At 42.2% G+C, this 6867-nt stretch overlaps 1 protein-coding gene across 1 annotated transcript in view; it reads left to right on the plus strand.

Moving 5' to 3' along the window:
• Window positions 1–6867, plus strand: part of GAS6 (growth arrest-specific 6) — a 54798-nt gene that overhangs the window by 4706 nt on the left and 43225 nt on the right. The window lies entirely within an intron of this gene.

A 6867-nucleotide genomic window follows, 5' to 3' on the forward strand; every position in this document is an offset into this window, starting at 1 on the left:
TGCCCCATGTTTTAACTCAGAACACTTCCAGTGGGATGAGGACAGCAGAGAGAGAAGAAGAAACAGATCCTTCCACCTCGGTGCGATGCTTCAACGCAAGATCCAGTTGTGTTGGCTGCAGAGGAGCATTCAGCAGGCAAACTGATGGCCCTGATGAGAAATGGGTCCCTTGCAAAGGTTATTCCTCTGGTCATTCAGTCCAGCGTAGGGACATGGGCATGACTAGTACCTGCAGGAAAAGGAGCCTTTCTCTTTTTCTCCTTCCAGCATAAGGTATCACTGTCAGAAATGTGTTTTGGGTCATATAGAAGAGAGATACTAGTTAGGGAGTCTTTTATAAATTTTTTTTTGAGTAAATAACGTGTGAAGGATGAATAAACTTTCTTCTACATCTCTCTCCTTGCATCCAGCTCCATTTCTTTACCCAAGTCTTTTTTCTCTCTCTAATCTACATTTGCTTATTCTTCTCAGCCATTTCTTCCCCCACTAAAATTAAGCATATTTTGAAATTTAACCCTTTACTTCTTGAGCCAATATATGCTAATTGCTCAAAAGAGTTAAGTGGTATAATAGGACTTTTTCTGTGTTTGTTTTATTAGGAAATGTTTAATTCAAACATACCGGGTAAGAGGAATTTTATACTATTAGCATTATTGGAGACCTCTTGATGAAAATTTACATCCTCCCACAAAAACATTGGCCCGATCTAAACAAAGATACCTGTTTGTGTGGTTCTAGGAAGGATTTATATTTGGAAGAGGGTAGAGTAATTTTTCATATTTATCCAGGGATCTGAAAATAAAATAAAAAAAAAATAGCCTGAATGAAAGCATGGCTTCTAATTGGTTTTAGTTGCAGTTTCTCATCTTTGTGACATCACCGTTTCTCATCTTTCTACCACGACCATCCATTTTCATCACCACTCTCATTCTACATCAATCTGTGTCTTTGAATAAGATTTCACACATGCATTAGTAAGTTCTTTCACCAGCGCTGCACGACCATCTGTTGCTACGCTGAGTGCCTTGAAATCTTAGAAGGCTTCCATCCTATTTTTTTACCCTTCCATCTTTCTCTTCTCATTAATATAAGCACTTTATAATTTGATTTCTTTTGATTCATTTTACAGCCAGACATTAAGTGAAGCTGATGTGTATCAAACTGTTGTTTTTAGAAAGGAAAGCGTGGGCTGTGCAAAAAGCCCCAGCTCGTCTGCATCAGCAGCACTTTAGGAGAAGGTCCAGCCTGGTCGACCACACAGGTTTCCCAAGCAGTAGGGATTGCATTGGTACCATGAAGTATTCCTGTCTGGCCCTCTGAATCCAGTTCCTGATGACAATGAGAAGAAATCTTAAATTTTTAGTCTGGGAACCCATACTTTTTCTCATTAACGTAGGTCAATCTGGGGAAGATCCACACAATGCTACTGGAGATCTTTCATCTTTAGGTGAAGGAGAAATGCAAAGCCTCAGCTCTTCTTCAAAACAACGTGGTTTCATTTAGGACTTTGTGTGTGATTTTTTCATACAATCAAAATTTCTGTGTTGTGTGTGAAGACAGTAGGATATTCGGGGTGCTGCTTTTTTGATATAAATTACCTGCCAGGGACATCCTAGAGCTATTTATATTATAGACTGTCTGCCCACACTGGTTCCAGTTTGTGAGCTCCCTTCTCTGCCTGCTCACATATGGGTGAAAATCAAGATGTTTTTCAACTTCTTCAGAGTTTTAATGCCAAGTAGCAACATAAGGAAATATGACGGAAGCATTTAGTGGCGGTATGACGGGCACTTTATCCTCAAGCAAGAAATCTATGACACTTTAATGTGATATTCTTAACTGGATAACAGACATGCAAAGGCAGGCAGTAGTGAAGGCACTGGGTTTCCTCAACAAAGCAGTGAACTCCCCGACCTAATGCTTGGATGCCAGGGATCCAGAGGTCTTTTCCAAAATGGAGGAAAGCAAAGCTATTCTTTTGAAAGCTATTATTTTCAAAGGGATTAAGAAGTGAAAAGCAGAGTCAGTTATGTAAGGACCTCTTCCAGTTTCTCCTTCTTCTCTGAAACCTCTTCTCACCATGACAAATACACCAGCCCCGTTGGGCTTCCCGCTCCCCAAAATGCTCAGTTCTAACTGCAGCGTGGTGACTCAGATTGCACAGAAAACAGACCCTCTGGTCTCCCATGCCCACCTCATCCCTTCTATCACCTGTCGTGGTATTTAATGAACAGGGAGCTGCAACGTACTGTAGGCTGGGGCAGGAGATTTGGTGCTTTTGCTCAGTGCCATTTAGTCCGAGAGATCACCCGTGGAGGACGGTGGCGTGTTCCGCCCAGGAGTTCGCATGCTGCCTCGCTTGCCGCAGTTAGGGAGTGCCACTGCCCAGATGAGCAATTTGGTTTTGCTGGTGCCTAAAGCCATTTTCAGTCACTATTTTGACCTCTAATGAAAGGAAATCCCATCGACCTGGAACTAAGACAGAAGCGGAGGAGACGACAACGGTTCAGAGCTTCCTGTCTGAGTTTATTTCCTGGCATCAGGCTGCGAATTATAGTTCACGCAACTAAGCAGCAAGTTGCAGATCTTAATGTGCTGAGCATATTTGGCATGTGCCCAGCCTGTAGCGCATTCAGGTCAAGGATCGTGGAATCAGCTTGCTTACTCTCACAGGGATTTACTGGTTAAGTATGCTGCCTTCCACAATCATTTAATTTTTTTTTAAATAGTCTGATGTAATCTCACATCTTTTTATTCCTCCCTCCTCATAGAATAGAAAAAAAAAAAAAAAAAAAAAAAAGGAATGAAACCTCTGGAGCACTTTTGAAGGAAAGAACAAGAAATTAAAGTGGAATTAAGTATGTGAAACAGTCGCTTGTCCGTAAAATCTGAGATACTTTGGCAGTGGTTTGGACATAAGTCTAACCAACTTTTCCTTGAGGTCAAACAAGTACATTACACGGAAAAGATTTCTTCAGAAGTTTTGACTTCCTTCAGAAGTAAACAAGAACTGTCCCCCCCATAGTGCCCCTGGCTGGAGGAATGATGGGTGGAAGGAAGGAAGGGCACACTTGGGAATCCCTTTCTCTTCTCCATAAGTCAGTATCTTCGATTCTAAAGTTGTGAGGCCTATTTACTCTTTTTAGGATGCTTTAGTTTCATTCTACAATTTGGTACCTACAAACTTAATTAGTTGCAGGAACCTAAAGGAACTTCACTCAGTTACACCTTCTTCCACTACACTTCTGCAGCTTGGCTACGTATTACACACTGGTCTGCACTGAATGGCAAATTCTACCTTGGGTTTTGTTTTGGGTTTAGTTAAGGAAGACGAACCAAGTGATACTTATCAGAATTCAGAATAACTGACTCAAGTTCTGTTACCTGGCAAATAATTTTTTAATTTTTGGTCTTTAATGAACACCTTCTACTGATGTTTTTAATCACTTCTATCAAAATTTGTTAAATTAGGTGCACATTTCTAAGACCTCACTGGCATAGCTGAAATCAGATGGTGTAAGGCCATGAATTCTGAAGAAAATTACACTCTTGCTTCATGCAACTCATTGCTTAAATCTGCCTTAAATGTTACGGTGCCAGAAGAACGGAAGGTGGAAAATGTGACTGTTAAACTGACTTCTGGGCTCACCCAAATCAGTGTTTGATGTCTGTGCCAGGCAACTTACTGGAAAATATAATAAAGAATAGAATTAGTAAACTGAATGACATGTTGGAGAAGAATCAGCATTGCATATCAAGTAGGATGTAATGTTTTGCAAACCCATTAGAAGTTCAAGGAGTGATTTTTATGTAGATAAGGATGGTTCTCATAATATTACATACCTGGATTTTCAAAAAGCTTTTGTCCTGGTCTTTCACCAGAGGCACTCAAAGTGTATAGAATGCAATAGAAGGAAAAGGATAAAAAACATCTAAAAGAAAGGAAACCCATCATTAGATTACACAATATAAATCAGTTTGCAAAACCCTTAAAAATCTCTGTTCAACATCTTCAGAAATTTTATGGGAAAGTTTGATGCCATGAGGCCAGTTGGAAGATAATGCAAAATTCATCCGAACAGTCAAAACTTAAACTGGCAATCAAGAATTTCAGAAGACTTTTTAAAAAAAGAAATACTTTTCTGTTGGCTTAATAAGCTGAATGAACTGAATCATCAGTGACAAAACCATACAAAGATCGGGGAGGGAAAATTGTGCATCCAGTGATAGGGCTGTATCGCTTGATGGCACTTTTAAAGTGCCATAAACAACAAGTGAAATTCAATATATGGACACGCAAAGTGATGCACCCATGGAAGGCAACCCTCACCATATGTATCCACTGGTAAAACAGCAGCTCCATTCAGGAAAGAGGTCTCAGATCTTTTATTCATAGATGTTTCAAAAGAAGAGGTCAGGAAGTAAAAAGGAACCCGTGCAATGTTTGGAAATAGTAAGAAAAAACAAAAGTAAGACAAAAGCAGGACAGGGCTGCTGTAAAGCCACATCTTGAATATTGCAGGTAGTTTTGTCCACTTCATCTGAAAAGAAGTCTAAATAGTAAAGATAAAGGGAAGGAGGAAAACAAAGGTGGGGAATGCCTTCTGCATGAGGAAGACAGGCTGCAATCCCACAGCAGCCTACGGAATTTCTGCTGCAATCTCACTCCATGCTTCTTCCCCTGTCACTGAGGAGGTTCAGCACAGTAATGTGGTAGAAAACACCCACGCACTAATAATTGGGAAGAGTTTCCTGCCAGGTGAGCAAGCTGAAATGGCACAGCCACATCTCTGGACACGGGCAGGGGGACAGAAGTTGCAGAAGGTCCATCCCTGGAGGTGTTTATGGCCAGGCTAGATGGGGCTTTGAGCAACCTGGTCTAGTGGGAGGTGTCCCGGCCTATGGCAGGGGGGGTGGAACTCGATGATCTTCAAGGTCCCTTCCAACCTAAACCACTCTATGATTCTACGACACACGATGAAGGGAGGAGTGGCAGCCAGTCCTAGGAAACCTCTGCCTGCAGCTGGAGCTTCACAAGCCATTTTGGCCAGCTCCGCTGCTGAAATTAGCAGGCCCACGATCCCCTCACTTGCGACTACTCACTGCCACCCCTGATAGCCTCTCCCTTTTGGTGCTTGTGCAGCTGTGCAGCAACTCAGTGGAGGAACTGCTCTGAATTAAATTTGATCATTTATGTTGGGTTACTCTGATTGGATTCGCTGCATGCCAGCACGAGAAGTGGATGTGAACAAAAGACAGGAACAAGCAGCGAGGACTAATGCGACTGCTTCTTTGAGCAATGCCAGCTCAAAGGGCTTTGGAAACAACTAACAGAAAAAAGGTCCATAGTTTAGGAAAAGGGATGGTTCTGAAAGCGTACAAGAGGTCTATAAAATGGCATGGTGAAAACAAATAGGGTATCATAATTAACTATTTCTTAGAGGACGAAAATTCAAGTACCCTACAAAATTATTAAGCAGTGGATTTAAAAATGGTGGGAAAAAGTTTCTGTCTAGCCTTTGTGCACATCTAGGACCTTGCTGCCACTCCTGCAGGCCAGAAATACCAACAGATCAAAAAGCTATTTGACAAATTAATGGAGAAGAGGTACATTTGTGGTTGTTAGCATGGCAGTGGACATAGTTTTCACCCAAGAGAGCTCTTCCTCTCTGCTTCAGAAGCTGAAAACAGAAAGAAAATATCACTCCTTGGTGGTTTATAAGTTTTTATACCTCTTATCTATATAACTACAATTGCCCATTGTCATGCAGAAGATACCTGCCTAGGGATGGTTGCTTTGAACTAGTAGGTTGGCTTTTATGTATCCATGTAATTTGCTTCAACTGTATGTAATATAAATGCATTTTTAAAAATTGTTACATTATATCTGCAGTAATTTATTGTGGAGGCACAAACTTTGTATCAGCTACACCTAAATACTAAAATTACACTAGGCAAGCTCTTTTTTTTTCACACAACCCATTAAAGTTATCTTGAAGAATGTATAGGTTTGGTGTCACTCAAGCTATCTGTCACACTGACCCACCTGCCGGGCAGTACAGATAACAGGGGTAGCTTTAAAGCAGTGGCAATAGGCAGCCTAAGTGCAGCTCTGAGCCCTGACCCTACAGCTCTGGGTTACAGCTAACAGGGCTAAATTTGATCGTTTCAAAGAATTGCTTGGGCAAATCCCATGGGAAAGGGCTCTAGAGGGTAAGGGGGCTCTAGAGAGCTGGCTGCTATTTAAGCGTCACCTCCTCCAAGCTCAGGATCAGTGCATCCCAAAGAGCAAGAAATCAGGCAAGGGGAGAAGGAGACCTGCTTGGCTGAGCAGGGACCTTCTGAAAAGGCTCAGGTGGAAGAAGGGAGTTTACATTAGGTGGAAGAAGGGGCTGACTGCTTGGGAGGAATACAAGAATGCTGTCAGGGTATGCAGGGAGGAAACAAGGAAAGCCAAGGCAGCCTTGGAATTGAACCTGGCGAGGGATGTCAAGGCCAACAGGAAGGGTTTCTTTAAGTATATAGGAGACAAAAGGAGCTCTGGCAGGAGGGTTGGACTAGATGATCTCCAGAGGTCCCTTCCAACCCTAACAATTCTGTGAATTCTGTGAATTCTGTGAACAGGGTTCCCACTTCGGACACGTCCCGTGTAGCTACGGATGGACAAGGGAGAGTAAAGGACAGCTTGCAACATATTGGTGTAAACCACATCCACCTCCTTCCTGAGGAGTTTATCCTAAAATACTGGAATAAACCGATAATTTAGTTGTGAAGAAAATACGTATCGGGGTGTGGGGGGGGAACCCGAGTTTCCAATTTAAGGCGGGACTGGGTTGGGTTGGGTGCCAGCTTCCCCCCCCCCCGGGT

Source organism: Charadrius vociferus, unplaced genomic scaffold (assembly GCF_000708025.1).
Source record: "Charadrius vociferus isolate BGI_N301 unplaced genomic scaffold, ASM70802v2 scaffold218, whole genome shotgun sequence".
In the NCBI taxonomy this organism is placed as follows: Eukaryota; Metazoa; Chordata; class Aves; order Charadriiformes; family Charadriidae; genus Charadrius; species Charadrius vociferus.